Here is a 26,297-nt window from a genome sequence, read left to right on the forward strand (position 1 = left end):
TGAGAGAGAGAGAGAGAGAGGCAGAGACACAGGAGAGAGAGAGAGAGAGAGCAAGGGAGAGGCAGAGACACAGGCAGAGGGAGAAGCAGGCTCCTTACAGGGAGCCTGACGTGGGGCTCGATCCTGGGTCTCCAGGATCAGGCCCTGGGCTGAAGGTGGTTCTAAACTGCTGAGCCACCGAGGCTACCCATAAAAATCAATTTTAGATGGATTGTGATTGAATTATAAAATATTCCTAGAAGAAAGCATAGCAGATTATTCTAATTACCTGGAGATAGACAAATATTTCTTAACAGAACCCTAAAAGTCACTAACTATTAAAAAAATTGTAATTGGACTGTCTTAAAACAAAGAATTTGTTAATTAAGTGACATTACTAAGAAAGTGAAAAATCAGGCAGCCTGGGTGGCTCAGCAGTTTAGCATCAGCTCAGGGCCTGATTCTGGAGATCCAGGATCGAGTCCCTCATTGGGCTCCCTACATGGAACCTGTTTCTCCCTCTGCCTGTGTCTGTACCCGCCCCCCACCCCCTCGTGTCTCTCATGATAAATAAATGAAATCTTAAAAAAAAAAGAAAGTGAAAAATAATGACACATAGTGAGGGGAAATATTTGCAATACTTTTAGACCTTTATGCAAGAAAAGGCACATATTTGAAATATGTATATATTTGTATGTGTGTATACACATCCCACATTTATGTATTTATATACACATAAAAATCATACAATCAATAAGAAGAGGGGAAATAATGCTAGAATATCTGGACAAACTAGACAAATAGATCACGAAAGAAAATACCCAAATTGTCAATAAAATATGAAATTGTGCCCAGCAGCATTAGTCATCAAGAAATTGACATAAAAGCATAATGAGATGCCACTATGTATTCACCAGAATTCATAAACTGAAGATGGGCAACTGCAAGCCTCGATGAGAATGGGGAGCAACGGGAACACTCACACACTCATGGAGGGAGTATAAACTAGTAAAATTAGTACAAGTGCTCTGGCAAAATCTTAAATACAGTGTATATAACACAGAGGCATATGAAGCCTCTAACCCTGCAGCTCTCCTCCTAGGTATGTTCCTGGTAGGAATAACAACGATGGAAACAGCCCTAATGTCCATCGAGAGTAGCATGCATCAGTTCTGATAAATACATACAGTGAAATATTGTAGAGTAATGAGAATGAATGAAATTATATCTATAGACTACAGCATGGTAAAAACCATAAAAAGGTACATTTTGTATGATCTCATTTACATACGTTTTAAATCAGACAAAAATTATGTGTTAGAAGTCAGGTTAGTGATTAATTTTGGGGATAGCAGTTGAAATTAGGAATGATATGAAGAGTCTGGACTAGAGGTGAGGGTCTTTTTTTTTTCCCATCTAGATCATGAATTCAGGGGTGTGTTCTCTTTATGAAATTCCATTAAGTTGTATACTTATTATTTGTGCATGCCTTATTATATATGTCATGCTTCAATAAAAATTTACTTAAAACATATGAAGTATTCAATAATTTAAGGGAACTTGTTTCTATAGCAACTAGTTTATAAAATATGAATTGATGTCTCCAAATGTAAAATTAAGGAGATGATGTTGGTAATGGCACTTGTGGGGGTAGGAGATATATAGGAGATATCTGTACCTTCTACTCAATTTGGCTGTGAACTTCTCTAAAAAACAGCCTATTATAACATAAGTGTTTGAATTTAAGTACACTTAGAAATCATAGCTAAGATTAGTGTCCTCGAAATCATCTGAGTTCATTTACCCAGACGAACAAATTTCTGCTATTGTTTATTAATGTTTTTTTTCTGTCCTTCCATCAAGATTCATATTGATTTAGTAAGGGCTTTATCTCTCCCAGGCAGAGATTATGAAGTAAGGTCAACTCCTAACTACATGCTGTAATTATCTATTGCTGCAAACATACATCTTCAAAACAGCAATTTGGTGCTGACTGTTGGTGAGGAGCTCAGTCATATCTGAGAGCCTGGAGCCCAGTTCCTTTCACATGGGGCTTCTCATGTGGCCTAAGCTTCCTGTAATGGCTGAGTTCCAAAGATGAGTATGCTGAGAGAAACAGGCAGAAATCATATCAGCCTATATGGTTTGAATGTCAGAGAGTGTTACTTCTGCATTACTCTACTACTCAAGGCAGTCATAAAGAGCAATGTAGATTCATGTGGAGGGGACATGCATTCCATTTCTTGAGGAGGGGAAGTGGCAAGGTTTTGTAAGATGGTACTTGTTGTAGATCTTTTTGGAAAATACAGTTTACCCCAAGGTGGTTTGTAAGGCTCTTTATGACCTGGCTCCTGTCTATTTCAAGTCCTCACCTACACTTTAGCCATAATGTTCTTATTTCTGTTTCTATAACCTATCATGATCATTTAATCCAAAGAATGTTACACTTGGTATTCTAATACTTTGTTTTGGAAGTGTGGAGGCCCACTCGGAGTTGGAATGGTATATCCCAGATCTTTGGCCACTTTGTTTTTTATAATTCAAATCCTAAAGTATCTCAGTTATTACCAACTTGAAGTGGTTGCTGTGATAGCCCTAACTAAAAGAAACTCCCAACCATTCTTTATCATATTATTTTTTTCATGACTCTTTTAAATTGTAATGAAAAATATTTATTTCCTTTGGTGGTATCCATTGCCCTATAAGAAAAACTACAAAACCTGTGTTATTTACTCCTATATCCTCCACGCTTAGAAGAGTGCCTATACATAGCTGATATCTAATAAGCATTGTTTGATAAAAAGTTAACTAAATTACTTATGAGTAAGAAATAGTATTCACTGGAAGATTGAAACATAATAAATAAGGCAGTTGTATAAATAAACACTTTAATTCAATACAATGAGTGCTATAATGTACTTAAGGACTAAAAATCTATGAAATCATAGAGTATAGGTAAAATCACTTCATCAGGGAAAGTAGGTAAAGCTAGTGAATTCACACAAAAAGAAACATTTGAATGGGGTCTTTAAATGAGTATGGCATTTCAATAGGCTGAGACAGGAAACGTTTCTATTAATAAATTATTTTCAGATTGATAAAATAGAATCATAAATTTAAACATATCTATTGTTCTGGTTCTCAAAATCATTCTACATTTATTTTGGATTCAGCCTTTAGTAAGATATTTAAATATTAATTTTGATATTAATTTTGATTAATTTAATATTAATTTTAGATGTATAGCAGCACAAGGGAAGGTATAAGGTAATAATATGCTCAACCAAAACAAGTGTAGTACTTTACCTATATGGTGAATCAGACAGTTTCAAAACCAAATTATACTTCCTGTTTTATAAATAAAGTTTTGTTAGAACACACCCATACCCATTTATTTACATATTGTCTCTGGCTGCACTAGCACTACAACTACAGAGCTAAGTAGTTATAACAGAAACTGCCTGGCCCACAAAGTCTAAAATATTTGTTCTCTGCCCTTTAGTAAAAAGTTGCCAATCATTGTGCTGAACAGATGATCATATGGACTTATAACAAGTATGTTTGAGGAATTGTGTCTTTTTAGGGCAGAAAATTTTGCATTTACCCAACCATGTTGTCACACGCAGTGTCTGCTGAATATGAATCCATATGAAGCCTTATTTTAGACACTTGATAATCATGGAAAGAAAAAACCCATAGAACCATCTAGCCAAAGTTATGATCTTGGCATCATATGTGATAGACTAAGCCACTGATTTAATACGTGGCAATCGTGAATTAGAATTTTCAGTTATGGTAACTCTATATAGTCACCTTCTCCATCTTACTGTTCACTACCCTAGAGCTCAGACCAAAGTTCTTTCCTTTGTTAGGACAATGCACAATTTATTGATCTTCCAACCTCTACTCCTTTAATTCAGTCTTTACATAGCAACCAAAAATATTTTTTGGTACACAAATTGGATCACATTAGTCCTTTGCCAAAAGCTTGCCAAAGGCTTCCTAAAAATTTTTGTGTAAATCCCAACTTCACTGCCAAGGCAGTGAATGATCTGGCCGATTTTGAGCTCTTAGCCCCATAGGATGCTGCCTCCCTATTATACTGTGCTGTAACCATACTGCTCGCTCTTCATTCATGAAATGCTAAACGTTTTCATGCCTTGGGGACTAGATTCAATCTCTTTCCTCTGCCTAGAATAATCTTACAAAACACAATTACCACAGCTACTGGTTCTATCTACTTGTCTCAGCTTAATTGTTATCTCCTCTCAGAAACTTTTTGACCTCCTTAAGTAGCTAGCCACTTCTATCTTCTGTTACGATACAGTCTTAGTTACTGACATTGCCATGATCAGAAGATATATACATTTCTTTAATCTTATTGTCTGTCTACCCCACTAGTTGATTAGCTTTGCTTACCATTGTATTTCCAAAATTTAGTACAGATTCTGGAATATAATAATTACTTGATGGATAATTAGTTGAATAAATAAATGAAAGTATGCACACATGGCCACTATCTTTATGATGGCTATTAAAGATAATTATTCTATAAATATGAATATATTCATATACATATTCATCACTTATTCATAATATTAACATAATATATTGACTTTTTAATTTGGAGAATGTTATTAAATAAATGGGATTCAGACTAAATTGAAACAGTAATTTAATAGCAGTAATCACTTCATAGAAAAGACTCTCAGATTTGAGGATATTCTGAATGCTACTTTTTGTCATTTATCCATTAAGCAAAGACTAATTTAGCCTGCCAAGTTTTGTCCAACATTTGAAGGCTTTGTATTCAGAGATACAAAGATGACTAAGTAATAGTCCTAGTCCTTGAATAATTCACAGTAACGTCACAGAAAATAACATATATAAAGATCAGATACAAATAAGTACAATACAATGTGGTAGGATGTTCAAAGCACTATTAGAATTCATTGCAAAATACTGCCAGTTATACCATAGATATTCAGACTGTGTATATGTGTATATGACAATAAGACATATGACATTGTATATGTGTATATGACTGTGTATATGACATTTGAAAAGGGGCTTAAAATATGAACAAGAGTTTGCTGGGTAGATTAATGGGAAGATAGGAATCCAGGTTAGAGGAAACAATACATGCAAAAGCAAGATGCAGGTTAGGAAAATAATATAGGGTAACTGGATAGTGGAGAACTTTGAGATCACACAAGATACTGTGTAAAGCTAATTTAAAGTACTTCGAAGCTAAAATATGCAGAATTTTATATAAGATATTAATGTATTTGGACAATTTTCCTAAGCTGTCAGAAAGAAATTTAGTAGACAGATCTATTTACAGAAGATCAGTAAAGATGTTGAATTTGTTCAGGTAGATATATTAAAAACCTGAATTAGGTTTGTAGCAGGAATAATAAAAAAGGACGGAGTAAAGAAAGATTATTTAGGAGGTAGGACTGACAAGATTTGATGAATAAGAATGTGGATTGGAAAATTGATTGTTTGGGATGCCTGGGTGGCTCAGGAGTTGAGCATCTGCCTTCAGCCCAGGACGTGATCCTGGAGTTCTAGATCCAGTCTCATGTCGGTCTCCCTGCATGGAGCCTGCTTCTCCCTCTGCCTGTGTCTCTGCCTCTCTCTCTCTGGGTCTCTTATGAATAAATAAATAAAATCTTTAAAAAACAACAAAAAGGGAAAATTCATTGTCTAACAATCATTGTTATGTAAATAAGCTTTTGTTTATCTTATCTACAAATAGTTAATACTTTAAAAGAATTAGATGACTAATATTAATGTACCTCTCTCTCTCTACTCTAAGAAATATGCTAAGAGATACACCATGAGGCACAACACATTTATACAATTATTCGTCTCTTCCTGGCAGTGGACTCCAAGGGTATTATCTTAATACAGATCATCTACCAATATATTGAGAGTAATTTATACAACTATGAATGTCAGATAGTTCCATTGACCTTAAACACATGGTTTCTACATAGTCACTTCATCTTCAAATGGCCATTATGTAGTACAAATTATTAACAGAGAATCTCATGTTGGAAAAAAAAAAACTGCAAGATTCCTATTTCAAATAAATTTAAAATCTCTTTCCTTTTTAAAGTAATAAAGAGCTATTGTTCAAGGAAGAGATTTCCCTCCTGGTTTTTCTGGAATTGGATTTTCTGTTAGGGCCTCATACAAGCTTCCTTTTTTTTTTTTTTTTTTTATTTTCATTTCCAGTAAGTTTAAGAGAAAAAAAAAGATAGCCATTAGAAGTATTTGCCATCTAAACTTGTATCTTCCAATAAAGTAATGGATAATATCATGTTAAGCAAACTAAATTCATGCCAAAGGCAAAAGCAATGGACTATCCATCTCCTTTTGTACCTCAAAAATTAACAGAGATTAGTACCTGCAGATTATACTGAGGTACATTTTTCAGACCTTGTTTGTGTGGTTTACATTTAACTAGATGGAGATAAGAGGTTTTAGCAAGAGTGCTCAAGCCTGTGCTTATTAGTTCAGTTGAGTAGAACCAAGTACTATGGTTCAATCCTCAGGGCTTTACTTGGCTGTGCAGTCACACCGCTGTCTTTAGCAATTTATTGCACAAGCAAGTGAATCTCACTCTCAATCTGAGATACCAAAATAACCATCAGCATTGCCTATTAGTAAATGTCAAATTTGCACCTATGTTTCTTTGACTAGGTTGGTAACAAGATCTTTGTATATAGATCTCTGTTGCTGTACTTTCATAATGATTTTATTAAAACTTCTGTATCCATGAGCTATTAAGTGCCTAATATAGGATGAATGAATGACAGGAATAAAATGATTATCTTTCACTTATGTACTTATGAATAATCATTATATACTTCAGTTTATAGATGTAGATACCCAAATGATTCTTCTTTAAAATGAGAACTGAATTAGAATCTTCAACTGTGCTTTAAAATCCTAGATTCTAGGGGATCCCTGGGTGGCTCAGTGGTTTCACACCTGCCTTTGGCCCAGGGCATGATCCTGGAGTCCCCGGATCGAGTCCCACATCAGGTTCCCGGAACGAAGCCTGCTTCTCCCTCCTCCTGTGTCTCTGCCTCTCTCTCTCTCTCGCTATGTCTCTCATAAATAAATAAGTTTAAAAAAAAAATCCTAGATTCTAGTCTAAGCTCTTTTTGATTATAATTTTGCCAACATATATATCTTTTTTTTTCTTCTGAATCTGTTTCTACAATTTTGAAAAGAGGGCTAAATCTATTGTTAAAAGAAATTCTGGGGATGCCTGGGTGGCTCAGCGTTTGAATGTCTGCCTTTGGCTCAAGGCATGATCCCAGATTCCGACCCCCCCCCCCCCACCATTGGGTTCCCTGCAGGGAGCCACTTCTCCCTCTGCCTGTGTCTATGCCTCTCTCCCTGTGTCTCTCATGAATAAATAAATAAATAATTTTTAAAAAAACAAAGAAACAAATAGAAAACAAAGAAATCTGTAGTAAAATTTTTCAAATATTTGCAGCCAAATGCCTGGAGGGAAATTTTGAAGGTCCAACATTTGGAAATTAAGTCTTAATTTTGATTATATACTTTTGAAATAGAGGAGAATTTCTTGCCACTTATGTATCCTCACTTTTCAGGAGCATAGCATAGGAAGACTCTTTCTATAAAAGAGATTATCAATGCTAGCATATAGTGTCTTGGGTAATAATGAGTTCCCCATCCTTGGACTACTCAACTAGAAAACAGATGAATATCTGAGAGGGATTCTGTACAGGAGTTTTTGACACTGTTCAATGAATTGACTTTTAAAACCCTTCCAACTCTGATCCTGTATTGCAATAACTTCTACACAATCCAAAATCAATTTTAGAACTTCTTTGGTGCCAAGAAATCTGGATCTAAAAATGGAAATAGTAAACTTATCTCTATCATTTGTTTATATTTTATGAATATATTTTCAAGTACGTGGATGTTTAACATTGTATTTAGTTAAAAAGAGCTATCTATGATCATTCAAAATTTTCTTAAAATGCATCAATGTTTTTTCTCTCACATATTAGCAAATGTCAATCCCAGAGTAGTTTTAATATATTGAGTTCACATTTGATGCTAATTTTTTTTAAGATTTTAAAAATTTATTTGAAAGACAGAGTGGAGGGAGAGGCAAACTCTTCCATTCTCCATTGAGAATACTCAAGCAGACTCCTCACTGAGCACAGAGCAGTTCCAGGGCTAGATCCCAGGACCCTGAGATCATGACCTGAGCAGAAATCAAAAGTCAGACATTCAACCAACTGAGCCACCTAGGTGACCCCTGATTGGACTTTTTTTTTAAATAAATTTCCCACCCTTATTATAGTTGTTCACTTTTATATCATTAAAGGTTTAATAATAAATTTATAATTTTCAGCTTAACTACAAAATATTACCGCAACTTCTTTGTGTAAGTAGACTCATACCCTTACTATATTCAGAAAAGCATTTCAACAAATTTAAGGGAAAAAAAATGAGTCATCCAGTTCACCATGCTTGTTTATATTTCAAGATGTGTAAGTATGTGAGTCATAGTTATTTTTTATGAAACCTCTAGAAACAAATTGCCCTTACAGTCATTAAGAAGAGAAAAACAGTTGAACACTATGAGAAAAAGAAACCAGAGTAAACAACATCATGTACAACAAAGTTATTAGGTGGTTAAATCTGTGTTAATTTTTTTTACTCTAGTCCTCTGTTAGATTTAATTCAACCCTCTGTTGCTTCTATATGTTGATTTCTAAATCAACATATATCTTTTAATAAATACCATTAAACCTTTCCCTACCATCTTAAAATGCACATTTCAACTGAGTGATAATTCATGAGGATTATAATATAATGTTTCAGCAATATTCTTATTTCATATTTAGCTTGGTAAATGTTATTTTTATAGAATCCTAATGATCTCCACCACCTACTGAGGAGTCAGAGTTGAGTCCACAGATGTTTTTATCTTCATAGGACCTACTCTTGGTAGTAGGATCCTAGTGTCCTCACTCTGAGTATTGACGATACAGCAATATACAAACCAGACTAAATTCTCTACTCCTTGGAGTTTTTTTTACATCTGTGTGCTTATAGAGCAAAGTGCAAATTCAAAATAAAGATACCCAGTCAAACATATTCTTACACACATAAAGCAGACTGTGGTAAGTACTTTAAATAAAAATAAAGCTTGATAAGAAGGAAGCAACGGGAAGGAGGGGTTATGATTTTAGATAGGATAATTAAGGAAAATCTCTCTATAAAGATGAAATTTATGGAGAGATCGAGTTGTATCCCAATTCTTTACCATACATATATCTAAATCCTTTGTTTTATAACTTTGCATATAGCTACCACTAACAAAGGAGTTCGTTACCATGTTTCTTGACTTCAAACTCAGTGATGTAGCTTGCTTTGGTCAATGGGATATTAGCAGTTATGGAAAAAAACAAAGGCATGAAATGTGCTTTGCTTAAGGCATCCTGTTTTGTGGCTCTGCCATTTGTTTGACAGCATTACTTATGGGTAGCTGTTGTCCCTTCACTTAGTGCCACAGAATGAAATAAATGGAACATACATGACCTCAACCCACAGTGAGAAGCCTGATTCTGCTGGGCCTACAGCTTGAAGCTGAGATCACCAGACAAGTGCAATCTAGTTTATTTGACCCATAGACAGTCCACATACTCATGAATGAGAATAAAATCACACTGTTTAAACCTCTGAGTTTTGGAACAGCTTAATATTCAGCAGTCATTTTGATCAACATGGAAGAACTTGGATTGAAGTAATACAGATGTTCGGTTTATAATCACCCAGGCAGAAAGAGCAGCAAGCATGAATGATCTGAGTGTGTGTGTCACATTTGAAGTAGTTAGGAGGATTGTGGCTACAGTAAAGTGAACAATCGATTTTTATTGTTGTTGCTGCTGTTATCATCATTGTCAATGCTTTCTAGCCAAAGAACTCCAGGAATATATCCATAGTTGGCCAAGCTGGGTTTATTAGTGGCTACAGCAAGGAAGACCACATATCATGGGAAACCATGGAGCGTTGTACTAAGAAGGTGTTAAAAGAGCCTATATAGGATTTGGGCTTTGCTTAGGAGAGTCTAAAGAAATCAGGGTTATGTCTAGATTGGATGCTGCCAGAAAGGGAAGGGAATTCTATTGTTACATAATCTCAACAAATATTGTCTACTAGAAGGGAAGATGAGAATGAAAACAAAGTTGTGTTAAAGAGGTTAGCAATCACTCATTTATTTATGGGTAGCATACTGACATAGTTTTTGTTTGTGATTAGACAAAATTATTAAATAGTAGAATTTAATCTTATTTGATTATAGTTCCAGAATAACTTTGTCTGAGGATGGTATTTTGTGGCATGGTTTGTGTTCAATAAAATAGCACATCATAACTGTGAATTTCAGGCCAACTTCTGAATGTCAACAGCTGTCAAGAGCTGCTTTTTTTAAAACTCTTATTATCATTATCATTATCATTATCAAGGATAGCCCAAAGATTCTGACACCAGCCACATAGGCAAGTGTTTCATAAGAATGCTCAAAACAGTGTCCATTGTCTGCTAGTGCTATGATTAAATACAAAGGGAATCTAGCAGCTACCCATACACTCATAATCTATAATATGGCCTTCCCAGTTTTAGGGTTTCTTAAAATATCTATGTATCAAAGAAAGTGATTAGATGACCACAAAAGAAGTCACACATCCTCGTGTCCTTAAATTCTCATTAAATCCAGGTGTATGTGGTCTACTGTGTTCCAAGTGCTAAGTATTCAGTGAGTAAAAATAAGACCCATTTTTATGGGGCTCAGAGTCTGTGTATACATTAAAATAAGTGATTTACTGTCCTGTGACTGTGAAGCAAATTTCAATGTTGTTTTATAGTCAATCTATTTATAAAGAACATGGTAAATAAAAATTGTATGTCAGCATTTTAAAATTTATATTATTAATAACATATCAAATATGGCTTGTATTCCTCAACAGTATAAACCCAAATTATCCAGACCCATAGTAGTAAAATGTCATCAATTTTCCAGTGTCATAGTAGTTAGTAGCTATGGGGAAAACGTACAATCCTTCAAAAATCTGATTTTTAAACAAAATTATTAGACTCAAGCCCATAGGTAAAAATACATGGACTATTTTGTTAATGTGGTAGTTAAAAGATGACTGACTACCTTTCTTTGAGAGAAGAGCACTCAGCAGCCATCCAATAAGATTTTCTTTGTTCCATTTAATACTTATAAATATCAATCAGGAGCACCTGGGTGGCTCAGTCAGTTGAGCACCTGTTGATTTTGGCTCAGGTTATGATCTGAAGGTCATGAGATCCAGCGCCAAGTTCTGTGCTCAACTAGGAGCCTACTTGAGATTCTCTCTCTCTCTCTCCCTTTGTCCCACCCTCTGCTTGCACATGCATGCTCTGTCACATAAGTAAATAAAGTCTTAAAAAAAAAAATCTATCCTGAAGATGGGAAGAGCAGGGTCCCCAAGTCACCTGTCCCCACCAACACACCTAGATAATTTTCAAATCATCCTGAAAACCTAGGAATTTGGCCTGAGATTTATTTTTTGTTTTTGTTTTTTTTTGTTTTTGTTTTTGTTTTGTTTTTTTGTTTGGTCTGAGATTTAAAGAGAGAACAGCTGGAATGCTACAGGGAGAAGAGTTCGTGCTTCTAACAAGGTAGGAAGACGGAAAAAAAAATAAATAATAAAAGAATTCAGTGGGGGAGGGGCCCCCCGCGAGGAGAGGGCTAAGGCCGGGTGGCCAGAGCCTCCAGGACAGGAAAGCCCAGTCCCAGAGAAGCAGGAACTTTACCAATCTTCCCCAACCGAAAGGCACTTGCAGGGAACTCAGGCAGGACCCCAGGGCGCCGGGGGACACAGCCCAGAATCCTGCGCTCCCCCGGGGACAGATGGAGGCCAGGAGGGCACAGGACAGCAAGGATACTCCTGCTGCCTGGGACCCCCAAGCTGTGCAGGTCAGGGGCCCCCACCCCGGAGCATCCAGGCCAGTGCGGACTGGGAGACTGCGGTACTTACTGTGGGAGCTGACGGCAGGGCTGGAGAGCTGGCCGCTCTCTGTTGCTGTTCCTCCTGGTGTCACCCTGTGCCTGGGATGGAGTGAGGCTGCCAGGGAACAAGGGCCTCACAGGATAAACAGCTCCCACTGAACCGTGCACCTGACAGGGGGCAGGGCAGCTCCCCCAAGTGCACACACACCTGAGAATCAGCATAGCAGGTGACCAGCTAGAAGACAGGGGAGGAGCAAGTTCTGGACTGAGCAGAGCTGTAAAGCTTCAGGGGAAGTCGAGGGACTTACAGTATATAGAATCAGATGATACCCCTCTTAGTTTTTTGTTTCGTTTTGTTTTTTGTTGTTTGTTTGGGTTTTTCCCCCTTTCCCTTTTTTTTCTCTTTTTATTTCTTCTTTCATCTAGTACAACTTGTCTTTAGCCACTCTGCATCGAGCAAAATGAATAGAAAGGACTCACCACAAAAGAAAGAATCAGAAATAGTACTCTCTGCCACAGAGTTACAGAATTTGGATTACAATTTGATGTCAGACAGCCAGTTCAGAAGCACAATTATAAAGCTACTGGTGGCTCTGGAAAAAAGCATAAAGGATTCAAGAGACTTCATGACTGCAGAATTTAGATCTAATCAGGCCAAAATGAAAAATCAATTAAATGAGATGCAATCCAAACTGGAGGTCCTAACGATGAGGGTTAATGAGGTAGAAGAACGAGTGAGTGAAATAGAAGACAAGTTGATGGCAAGGAAGAAAGCTGAGGAAAAAAGAGAAAAACAATTCAAAGATCAAGAAGAAAGGTTAAGGGAAATAAATGACAGCCTCAGAAGGAAAAATCTACCTTTAATTGGGGTTCCAGAGGGCTCTGAGAGAGACAGAGGACCAGAAAGTGTATTTGAACAAATCATAGCTGAGAACATCCCTAATATGGGGAAGGAAACAAGCATTCAGATCCAGGAGATAGAGAGATCCCCCCTAAAATCAATAAAAAACATCCAAAACCCCAACATCTAATAGTGAAATTTGCAAATTCCAAAGATAAAGAGAAAATCCTTTAAGCAGCAAGAGACAAGAGATCCCTAATGTTTATGGGGAGAACTATTAGGTTAACAGCAGACCTCTCCACAGAGACCTGGCAGGCCAGAAAGGGCTGGCAGGATATACTTAGGGTCCTAAATGAGAAGAATATGCAGCCAAGAATACTCTATCCAGCAAGGCTCTCATTCAGAATAGAAGGAGAGATAAAGAGCTTCCAAGATAGGAAGAAACTGAAAGAAAATGTGACCACCAAACCAGCTCTGCAAGAAATATTAAGCGGGACTCTGTAAAAGAAAGAGGAAGCCCAAAGAAACAAAGCACATAAACAGGGACTGAATAGGTATTATGATGACACTAAATTCAAATCTTTCAATAGTAACTCTGAGCATGAACGGGCTTAATGATCCCATCAGAAGGTGCAGGGTTTCAGACTGGATAAAAAAGCAAGACTGATCTATTTGCTATCTACAAGAGACTCATTTTAGACCTAAGGACACATCCAGCCTGAAAATGAAAGGTTGGAGAACCATTTACCATTCAAATGGTCCTCAAAAGAAAGCAGGGGTAGCAATCTTCATAGCAGATAAATTAAAGTTTATCCCAAAGACTGTACTAAGAGATGAAGAGAGACACTATATCATACTTAAAGGATCGATCCAACAAGAGGACCTAAAAATTATGAATTTTATGCCCCTAAATTGGGAGCTGCCACGTATATTAATCAATTAATAACCAAAGTTAAGACATACTTAGATAATAATAGACTATCCCTGGGAGACTTTGACATGGCACTTTCTGTAAATGACAGATCTTCTAAGCACAACAATTCCAAAGAAACAAGAGCCTTATTTTTTTTTTTTTAAGATTTTATTTACTTATTCATGAGAGACACAGGGAGAAAGGCAAATACACAGGGAGAAGGACAAGCAGACTCCATGAAGGGAGCCCGATGTTGGACTCAATTCCAGGTCTCCAGGATCAGACCCTGGGCTGAAGGTTGTGCTAAACCACTGAGCCACCCAGGATGCCCCCAAAACAAGAGCTTTAAATGATACACATGACCAGATGGATTTCACAGATATTTACAGAACTCTACATCCAAATGCAACTGAAGCACATTCTTCTCAGGTGCACATGGAACTTTCTCCAGAATAGACCACATACTAGGACACAAATCAGGTCTTAACCGATACCAAAAGATTGGGATTGTCCCCTGCATATTTTCAGATCATAATGATTTGACTAGAACTCAATCACAAAAAATTTGGAAGAAATTCAAACACGTGGAGGTAAAGAGCATTCTGCTAAAAGATGAAAGGGTCAACCAGGAAATTAGAGAAGAATTAAAAAGATTCATGGAAACTAATGAGAATGAAGATACAACCATTCAAAATCTTTGGGATACAGCATAAATAGTCCTGAGAGGGAAATACATCACAAAACAAGCATTCCTCAAAAAACAAAATACAAAGCTAACCTTGCACCTACAGGACCTGGAGAGAGAAGAGCAAATAAAACCTACACCCAGCAGAAGAAGAGTTAATAAAGATTCAAGCAGAATTCAGTGAAATAGAGACCAGAAGAACTGTAGAACAGATCAACAAAACCAGGAGTTGGTTCTTTGAAAGAATTAATAAGATAGATAAACCATTAGCCAGCCTTATTAGAAACAAAAGAGAAAAGACTCTAATTAATAAAATCATGAATGATAAGGGAGAGATCACAACCAATAGCAAGGAAATACAAACTATTTTAAAAACTTATTATGAGCAGCTATACACCAATAAATTAGGCAATCTAGAAGAACTAGACGCATTTCTGGAAAACCACAAACTACCAAAACTGTTAAAAGAAGAAATAGAAAACCTGAACAGGCCCATAACCAGGGAGGAAATAGAAGTAGTCACCAAAAACCTCCCAAGACACAAAAGTCCAGGTCCAGATGGCTTCCCAGGGAAATTCTATCAAACGTTTAAAGAAGGAACAATACCTATTCTACCAAAGTTATTCCTAAAGATAGAAAGTGATGGAATACTTTCAAACTTGTTCTATGAGGCCAGCATCACCTTAATTCCAAAACCAGAAAAAGACCCCACCAAAAAGGAGAATTATAGACCCATATCCTTGATGAACACAGATGCAAAAATTTTCAACAAGATACTAGCCAATAGGATCCAACAGTACATTAAGAAGATTATTCACCATGACCAAGTGGGATTTATCCCCTGGATACAAGGCTGGTTCAACATTTGTAAAGCAATCAACATGATAGATCATATCAACAAGAGAAAAAAACAAGAACCATAGGATCCTCTCAATAGATGCAGAGAAAGCATTTGACAAAATAGAGCATCTATTCCTGATCGAAACTTTTCAGAGTGTAGGGATAGAGGGAACATTCCTCAGCATCTTAAAAGCCATCTATGAAAAGCCCACAGCAAATATCATTCTCAATGGGGAAACACTGGGAGCCTTTTCCCTAAGATCAGGAACATGACAGAGCTGTCCTCTCTCACCACTGCTCTTCAACATAGTACTAGAAGTTCTAGCCTCAGCAATCAGGCAACAAAAAGAAATAAAAGGCATTCAAATTGGCAAAGAAGAAGTCAAACTCTCCCTCTTCGCAGATGACACGATACTGTATGTAGAAATCCCAAAAAACTCCACCCCAAGATTGCTAGAACTCATACAGCAATTCAGCAGTGTGGCAGAATACAAAATCAATGCCCAGAAATCAGTGGCATTTCTATACACTAACAATGATACTGAAGAAATAAAAAATAAAGAGTCAATCCCACTTACAATTGCACCCAAAAGCATAAGATACCTAGGAATAAACCTAACCAAAGAGGTAAAGGATCTATACCCTAAAGACTACAGAACATTTCTGAAAGAAATTGAGGAAGACACAAAGAGAAAAATATTCCATGCTCATGGATTGGCAGAATTAATAGTGTGAAAATGTTCAGGCTACCCAGGGCAATTTACACATTCAATGCAATCCCTATCAAAATGCCATGGAATTTCTTCAGGGAGTTGAAACAAATCATCTTAAGATTTGTGTGTAATCAGAAAAGACCCCGAATAGCCAGGGAAATATTGAAAAAGAAAACCAGGGCCAGGGGCATCACAATGCCAGATTTCAGGTTGTACTACAAAGCTGTGGTCATCAAGACAGGGAGGTACTGGCACAAAAATAGACACATAGGTCAATGGAACAGAATAGAGAACCCAGAAGTGGACCCTCAACTCTATGGTCAACTCATCTTCGACAAAGCAGGAAAGACTATCCACTGGAGAAAGGACAGTCTCTTCAATAAATGGTGCTGGGAAAATCAGACAGCCACGTGCAGAAGAATGACACTAGACCATTCTCTTACACCATACACAAAGATAAATTCAAAATGGATGAAAGATTTAAATGTGAGACAAAAATCCATCAAAATGCTAGAGCAGATCACAGGCAACACCCTTTTTGAACTTGGCCACAGAAACTTCTTGCAAGATACATCCATGAAGGCAAGAAAAACAAAAGCAAAAATGAACAACTGGAACTTTATCAAGATAAAAAGCTTCTGCACAGCAAAAGAAACAGTCAACAAAACTAAAAGACAACCTACAGAATGGGAGAAGATATTTGCAAATGACGTATCAGAAAAAGGGCTAGTACCCAAGATCTATAAAGAACTTATTAAACTCAACAGCAAAGTAACAAACAATCCAATCATGAAATGGGCAAAAGACATGAACAGAAATCTCACAGAGGAAGACATAGACGTGGCCAACAAGCACATGAGATGTTCCATATCACTTGCCACCAGGGAAATACAAATCAAAACCACAATGAGATACCACCTCACACCAGTGAGAATGGGGAAAATTAACAAGACAGGAAACAACAAATGTGGTAGAGGATGTGGAGAAAAGGAATGTGAACTGGTGCAGCCACTCTGGAAAACTGTGTGGAGGTTCCTCAAAGAGTTAAAAATAGACCTGCCCTACACCCAGCAATTGCACTGCTGGGGATTTACCCCAAAGATACAGATGCAGTGAAACGCCAGGACAGCTGCACCCCATTTTTAGCAGCAATGTCCACAATAGCCCAACTGTGGAAGGAGCCTCAGTATCCATCGAAAGAAGATGTGGTCTATGTATGAATGGAATATTACTCAGCCATTAGAAACGACAAATACTCACCATTTGCTTCAACGTATTATGCTGAGTGAAGTAAGTCAATCGGAGAAGGACAAACATTATATGGTCTCATTCACTTGGGGAATATAAAAAATAGGGAAAGTGAATAAAGGGGAAAGGAGAGAAAATGAGTGGGAAATATCAGTGAGGGTGACAGAACATGAGAGACACCTAACTCTGGGAAATGAACAAGGGATGGTGGAAGGGGAGGTGGGCAGGGGGTTGCAGTGACTGGGTGATGGGCACTGAGGGGGGATACTTGATGGGATGAGCACTGGGTGATATGCTATATGTTGGCAAATCAAACTCCAATCAAACAAATAAACAAAATAAACAAATTTAAAAAACATCTATCTTATCAATCAATTAAGTATTCTTAAGCAAATCTTATTCAAATTTTATTTTATCCCTATTTTAATTAGGTATGGTAAGACAAATAAAAAGCCAGGACCTTTAATAAATTATTGATAAAAATGAGAAAATAAGTGGGTTGAGCAAAGGCAGTTTGGGTGGCTAATGCACTGGATATGGCTTCAGATTCTAATCACAATGCTCTATATTAAAACCTTCAGCTCTTTCATTAGCTTTACCGAGGAAAGAATAAATTTAAATAAAATGCCCTCCCCTTCACAGAAAGTTAATATACATTCCTCGAATCATATTTATTTCTGCTAATAAGTCAGAGTCTTAGTTTAAGGAGAATACTAGGAATAATAATTAGGACTCTCAGATTTTGAACAAAGAATAATTTATTTTTGAAAACTGTATGTCTTCAGAAAATGGAGACTATTTTTATATATTCTTTACTTTCCAGGTTGACTGTAATACAAATATTATTACCAAACTTAGGAACAGGCAAACAGAAAGATATTATCCTACTGTGATATAAGTCTAGGATGATATACTAGAACCCAATGACTAGATGCTTCTTTTAGCATTGATTATACCTAGAGGTCATCTATGGAGGAGGCGTGTGATCTAGATCCATGATATTTGGTACCATACATCTATCTTCCTTCCTTGAAACAATTCTCAAAATTTAAAATTGATTTAAAAAAAGTGAAATTGAAATATAGTTGCCACACAGTGCTACATTAGTTTCTGGTATATACCATAGTGATTTCACAATTCTATATAATATGCTATACTTAACACAAGTGTAACTACCATCTGTCAGGGTACAACCCTATTAAAATATCATTGATCATATTCTCTATACTGTGCCTTTGGTCCCTGTGACTTATTCATTTCATAATTAAAAACCTGTACCTCCCACTTTCCTTCCCTCATTTTGCCCATCCCATCACCCACTACTCTCCCCTCTGGAAACCATGAGCTCTCTGTCTTTGTGCATCTGTTTCTGCTTTTTGTTTGTGTCAAATTGGTTTTTGATAGAAAACTATAGATTTGTGGTTTCTCTCATTGAATTGAAATGTGTCCTGCCCCAAGCCTGTTTCTACATGGCTGCTGTCAGCCAAGGCTGAGTGGATACCTTTGCCCACAACATTCCTGCCTGGCTTCTTTTACATTTTAGTTTGTGATGTCCAGTTCCATCCAATACTTTGCCTTCAAACATTAAATAAATTGAGAGCTACATGGTTCCTTCATATCTCCTACTATCCTCCCTTTCCTCAAGGTTCTGAAGTCCCACATTCTGTATAAGATAAATCTTTCTTTTGGAATTTGAATACATTTTCTCCAAATAAGATTTACATGACAATGGATAATACCATCTGAGTCATAATACCCTTCCTAGGTTAAAGACAGATGCTTGGTCACACAATTCCTTTTTTTTTTTTTTTTTTTTTTAATGTTCCTGTGCTTCTTGTTCTCCTTCCTTTAAATGTAGGTAATCATGATTTCACTCATCCTCTAATGGGCTGTGGCATTCAGTGAAATAATAATGAGTTGGAAATGTATTATCATTCAGCTAAGGGAATCATTTATTGTAATGCCATGTCTGCAAAATAGTTAACTTGTTCCACAATGCTGCTTTCAGTCCCCAAAAGTTCAGTAAGACAGTACTGAGTGGGTCACTCCTCACATTGTAAAGTAGAAAATCTGGACCCTAAGTGTTTATAATCCAGCTGTTATGACTGTCACTGCTAAGAGCCCCACAAATCAAAACAGGGTCAGGAAGGAGCCGTGAGAACCGTCAATAAAACAAAAATATGTTATGCATTTATCTTGTCATCTTCTTCCAAACTGTACTATAACATGATCCTAAAAAATGTGGAGAAGTCACTAATTTGCTACATGGCCAAGTATTATGTATTATCATTCTTCATATGTGCTTTATTATATTTTTATTTAATAAAAAAAAATGAGAGGGGGAGTTCTCCCAAAGAGATGTTTCAAAATAAGCTACTCACTGACAGCAGATTCAGGAGCAAATGAATCTATGTTCTGTTATCTTTAACTTTTCTCCTACCATCAGTATAGTTCACTTTAAATATCGGGCATCCTTGATAATGGTGGTTTCTAATCATCCCTGCCCCTGGTATATAAGTACTATGTGGCCTTCTTCCCTTATGTATTAATGTGAAACACGGTAACTTAAGAGCATGGTTTTTGGTGCACTTGACGTAGAATACAGGGCTCCCCTACTACATATTGTGTAACTTTGCTCATATCTTTGACCCTTTTAAATCTTAGTTTTCCTATATGGAAATGGCTTTCAAAATCCTGTGCTTCATCTATGGGTCATATTGTTCTTTTCTTCTAGACTTACTGTGAAGAGTTAAGTAAAATAACCCATGTGCTTATCACAGCATTCAGCAGATAGTGAATGTAAAATAATTGTTATCATTTATCATAATCATTTTCATTTAATTCAACTGGTTAAGGGGCACCTGGGTGGCTCAGTGGTTGAGCATCTGCCTTCAGCTCAGGGTGTGATCCTGCAGTCCCAGGATTGAGTCCCACATCAGGCTCCCTGCATAGAACCTGCTTCTCCCTCTGCCTCTGTCTTTGCCTCTCTCTCTCTCTCTCTCTCTCTCTCTCATGAATAAATAAATAAATAAATAAATAAATAAATAAATAAATAAATAAATCTTAAAAAAAAACACTGGTTAATATGATGCCATCTTGTAATCGAATGATGTCTTCTCTCTTTTTTTAAGATCTAATTCTTTTGTTGTTGTTGTTATGACAAAGGTAAATGTTTTAACACTTAAAAAATTATGTGTATCTAGGCTTGTATCTCCGGGGTCAACTTAGTGTTTCTAGAAGCAGTTTAACTGTGTCAAGCTTATAGCAGACTATTTCTGACCCCTAAGAAGAATGATGAACTTTTCATGACCAAATTCATTTAGATGTTTGGTTTTGGTATCATAAGACAAACTTGGATTTCATCTCATAAAGTAAACAAACAGTGCAGAATTAATAGAAAAAAAGTACAATAAAGTTGTCATTTTGACATTAATTTTTTTCTCTGTAAAGGTATGACCAATACCAAGATCAGGATATATTAGTGAAGGGCAAATTGGTTGAATAATTACAATACAAATTATAATGAATTGGCAATGACTGTCTTGCCCCTCTGAGATTTTCAAAAGTTTTTTACAAATGGGCCTAATTATTTTACAGCCCTATGTCTTGTTCAGGCTGCTATTACACAATATCATAAACTAGGTGGCTTATAAACAGCAGACATTTATTTATCACAATTCTGGAGGCTTGAAGTTCAAAATCAAGGCATTGGCAGATTTTGTCTGATGAAGACTGCTTCCTGTTTTATAGAATGCTGTCTTCTCTCTGTGTCCTCACAATGTAGAGGGAACAAGAAAACTCTTTCTGGTCTCCTTTATAAGAGCACTAATGCCATTCATGAGAACTCCCGCCTCATGGCCTAAGCGCTTCCCAAAAGCCCACCTCCAAGTGTAGTCACATTGGAAATTTGGATTTCAACTTACGAATTTGGGGTGATACAATGTTCAGTCTTTAGCACTTTGTATATCTTAATATGAGGATTTAACAGAATAGGAAGTCACCTTAGTTCAAACTCGCAGAGAAAACCAAGATATACCCTATGTTTTGAACCATGTGTTTCATACCATTTAAAAATGATTCAGGAAAGCAAACCACCCTTTGGGGAAGAGCCTAATGAGAGGCATTAAGATGAAGTAAAAAGAGTGCTAGAGACAGTCTTATCTTTTCCACTTAAATGAAACCTTGGGCAAATGATTTCATGTCCCTAAGCCATCAGAACCTTCATTTGTAAATTAAAACTAAATAAAACTGGCCTACTAAATAGAACCACTCTGAAGATTAAAAGATATGACCTGTTCAGAGGTGCTCAATTAACATAAATCCCTGTCTGTTGCTCAGTTAATCTTTACAAGTTCTTCATCAGCCATGCATCTTCTAGACAAGACTTATTAGGATGAACAAAAACAGAAACATATTTATGTTTATTTGTATCTACTTTATAAGACTACTGAATTTTTAAAAGCTAACATGGGAGGTCTTTCTTCTACATTGGATCTTTTCATCAATTCCATCCATCCATTGATCCATTGATCCATCTATCTATCCATCCATCCATCCAATCTTTATCTATAGATATCTATTTAGCATCCGTTTTTATTACATCTATCATAGATTCTCTCATAGAAGATAAATAATAGTATTAAAAGTAGCTTATTTTTATTAAATGTCCATGATATGTCAGAACTTGTGAGGAATATTTTACATAAATTTTTCATTTACTTTGCACTACCACCCTCTGAGCAATGTATTATTTTCCTTATTTTCTACCTTCAAGGCTTAATCCTAAAATTAAGAAATTTTCAACATGAAACAGCAGATTTTGCACTAATATAAACTTTAATGGGTAATAATAAAACAAAGATAAAAAGTTATTGAAGTGTTATGGTAACTTAGAGTAGGCAGAGGTTGCATTAATGTCTTCAAATATAAATTACTGATCTTTAAATAATTAGAATATTTTAAAAATCACTAGTGGCGTTATGGTGACTATAATTTTCTACAACGATTTAGAAGTTACTTCAAGTTTATAGAGTTGCCTAGATCATTATTATAAATGGTCTAGACCTAAGAAAAATTTTCAGTTATTCAAGTTCCAGTCTGTCGTAATTCTGTAGTCATTGAGACTGATCGAGGACCAGCACAAATGCACATATTAATTGATTATATTTACATTGAATATGCTATGTTCACATGCAGACACAAAATTCATTGAGCCTCAGATAGAATAAATCATGGCTGATAATATCGGCTGATAATATCTGACGTACTGTCTTGGGAAAGACTAGTTAGGACTATAGATCTTATGAATATATGTGGAAATAATCAGACTCAATAAAATATTTTCGAGTTTTATAAGCAAAGAAGAAACTAGAGATAGAAAAAAGAAAGAATGTATAGCTTCAAAGATCTTAAACTTACAGGAAAATAATATTGTTTCATAATTGCCAAATACACTTGACATTGAAAACTCTTTCTGTAAGAGCTCATAGAAAGAAAAGCTCACCATGCATAGCACTATTTTACTAGAGGTTATACAGAAGATATAGGATTTGGACAAAATTAAAAGAAAAGGTCAGGCTAAGAAAGTAGAAAGGAGAGTGAGTGGCATGCATGGAGAGTGAAAAGCCTAAGCAAATGAATGGGAGGGGAAAACATTTGACATTTATTTATTCATTTATGTAATCATTCCACAAGATTACATCAGGGCCAAACTAGATGCCAAGTATATTGTTTTATGCTAGAGTTGGAAACAGAGAAATGAATAAAACACTGTTCCTGGTCTTTAACTTCTTGGCTTTAAAGAGGAATTAAATTTGCATGTACATAAATAACAAAATATATATTGTATAAGATAGTGCTAAGAGTCACAAGAAAGATAAAAGAGGACAAGGAACTAGAAAGTGATAAGTGGCGGGAGGCAGTGGAACATAGTAGTTTAGATAGATGGTTAACGAAAATTGTTCTGTCAGGCAGCATTTTGAGCTGAGACCAGAAGAAATTGAGGAAGTGAATAAAAGCTAAAGTAGATATTAAAAAAAAAAAAGTCCAAACAAAAAGAGCAATAAACGGAAAGTTCCTGAAGTAGAAGTATATTTGGTATATTGAGAAAAACAAAAGGCCAATGTGGTTGATGTAGAGTGTAGGAAGGTGAAAGTGAAGTCATGGAGAGGGTAGGAATGCGGGCTGATCATAAATCACCCCATAAGCTATGATAAAGGTAATGGTTTGTTTTTGTTTGTTTTTTTGTTTGGTTGTTTTTCATGAGTGGCAAAGGAAACTATTAGAAGGTTTGCATAGAGGAATGGTGTGGTATGACTTATAACTTGTTAAAAAACACTTTGGCACCATGTTGAAAGTAGATGGTCAGGAATTCAGAATAAGATGTGCAACGTGAGGAAAAAGGGCTATAGTGCCTTGAATTGAGAGCATTGGAGATTGCAGATACAATTTGAAGAATAAGCTAAAGTCAAATTTCAAAGGCTTTAAATTGTCAGTCTAAAGTTATTTAGTTTATTCTGTAGTTAGCTTATGAAAAGTTATCATAAAAGCATGTAATCATATACAAAGGAAGATGAAGAGACAACATTGATAAGTTTGCAGAAAGGGAGTTACTAGGAACTGGAGTAGTCAGGGAAAGATTCATGGATAGCTTATTACACAGGGACCCTCCAGTCCTCAAACTGCATCTGGCTCCCTGAGCAGCCTCATTACCATCACTCACAATACACCTTGATCCTTGAAAAGAAAGAAAGATGAGTTGTGCCCAAAGTCCAGGATGCAGTCAGCCTCACTGATTGGAGAGCTGCTCCACCATTAATCCTTTTTTTTTTTTTTAAATATTTATTCATGAGAGACAGACACAGAGAGAGAGAGGTAGACATAAGCAGAGGGAAAAGCAGGCTCCTTGCAAGGAGACTGATGAGGGACTCAGTCCCAGATCCCAAGATCATGCTCTGAGCTTAAGGCAGACGCTCAACCACTGAGCCACCCAGGCATTCCACCATTAATCTTTTGTACTGGGCATGTGATTGGATGGATGGTCTTGGAGCCTGAGGAGAGCTGTTCTGAAGAGAGCTAAAACACAATAACTACAAGGAAGAAAAGTAAGAGACTTACTTTTGTCATTTACTGACATCCAGTGAAACTGACCATGATCTAGCTGTGAAATTCTGGGAAATGGTAGCATCCTCAGGATAGGTTTTAAGTATAGGCTATAGAAGAGGCTGTTCCTAACCTAAAAACAGAATAGTGACTGACACTACAAGTTGCATTATTCCAGATACCAGAGCCCACCAGTCTCCAGGAGCCATGTTCTTTCAGTTTCCCTGCATAGTGACATACAGATAAGGAAACTGTGTGCTTTTGCTTTTGGACTCTACAGAACTTATTGAAAATGTGAGTCTCCTAGAAATGTGACTGTTTGGCTACTACAAGCAATTCCTGTAAAGCAAGCACTTGGGGCATATAGAATAGGCAGGTAGGCAGGTAATCATCTCAACATTATGAGTTTTTTAGGAAGAGCAAAGCTGCCAAAAATGCAGAGGACACAAGAAACCTGGCTTAAAAATAATTTTTTTCCTCTTTCTCTGACCTTATTTGTGTATTTTCCTCCTTGAATCATACTGGATTCATAATAGTTTCCTCAAATATCTATCAACTAGACTATTGGTTTATTAAATGAATCTTTGGAAAATCAAAATCACAGAGACTTAGCAAAGCCCTGAAGATATTTTTCCATGATTCTGCACAAGAAAATTTATAAACGAGAATTGAGAATGGGATCAGAGACCAAAGGTAGTATTAAGAAGAGTCAGTAACTATAGTGGATATTAGATTTACCCTACTTGAAATTTAACATGTAAGCCATCACATTTTGTAGATTATGGCAGAGAACAAAATACTCCAGGGGCACAGGAGAAGTGTGAACCTCAGCATAGGCATCAGCTCCCTCTGCCCTACTTCCCTAGTTAGTCCATGAGTGTGATGCAAAGGGGGACCCAGATGGATGCAGTGTATACAGTGCATATGTGTCACTGCTAAGAAACCAAGTTTCTGAAATTCCAGTCATATGAAAAGGCTGCTAGCAAACTTCTCAACTTTTGCCCTAAAAGGAAACATCATTTTTATTATCCTGATCTGGAAAGAAGTCTGTCCTCTGCTCTACAAGGAGATACTTTCTTTTAATGATGTTCATTGTACAAATATGCTTGAAAAGATAGTCTGGAACAGAAGTGGTCAATGCCTGTTAACAGAAACCCAAGAGACACAAGGAAAGTTTCTCCCAACAACAAAAAAACTGTAAGCTTTAGTGTCTCTTCTGTTAAAGAAAATAGTTATTTCTATAGTTTACCTATTATAAGTAAGAGTTTCTACTTTATTATGATTGCTATATTATAAGAAAAACATGGACATTGTAAAACTCAGGGTAACAATGAGCTGAAGAGAATAATACAACTAGAATTCAGCAAATCTATGTTCTATCATCCTCACTTTTGCCTTCAGTAGTGAAATGATTATGTTAGTAATGAAAATACCCCAATTTGGTGAATACTTACTATGTACTAGGTAGACATTTATAGGTGCCATGTAACTTAAAACAATTATCATGAGAAATGCAATACAATATTTGATCTGTATTTAACATGTGGGTTGTATTTAACTGTGGGTTGACTTTAAAATTAAATGTACTATTGATATTTTATGAATATTTGTTAAGATCTAAATCATTTTTTCCAATAACATATATAACTTTTATTTTCCCTTCCTTTCCACCTTTTTTCTTTTTCTTTATTTTTCTATATATATATAATATATATAATATATGTATATTAATATTATATATAAAATATATATTATCTAATATTATATATAATAATGAGACAAACTGATGGAAAGTATAATAGGGAGTGAGAAAGTATAATAGAGAGAGAGAGAGAGAGAGAGAGAGTAAGCACTAGTGGTGGGTGGAGAGGAAAAGGGAGGGAGACAATCTTAAGTAGGCTCCACACCTAGCATGGAGC

Source organism: Canis lupus, chromosome 4 (assembly GCF_011100685.1).
Source record: "Canis lupus familiaris isolate Mischka breed German Shepherd chromosome 4, alternate assembly UU_Cfam_GSD_1.0, whole genome shotgun sequence".
NCBI classification, from domain to species: Eukaryota; Metazoa; Chordata; class Mammalia; order Carnivora; family Canidae; genus Canis; species Canis lupus.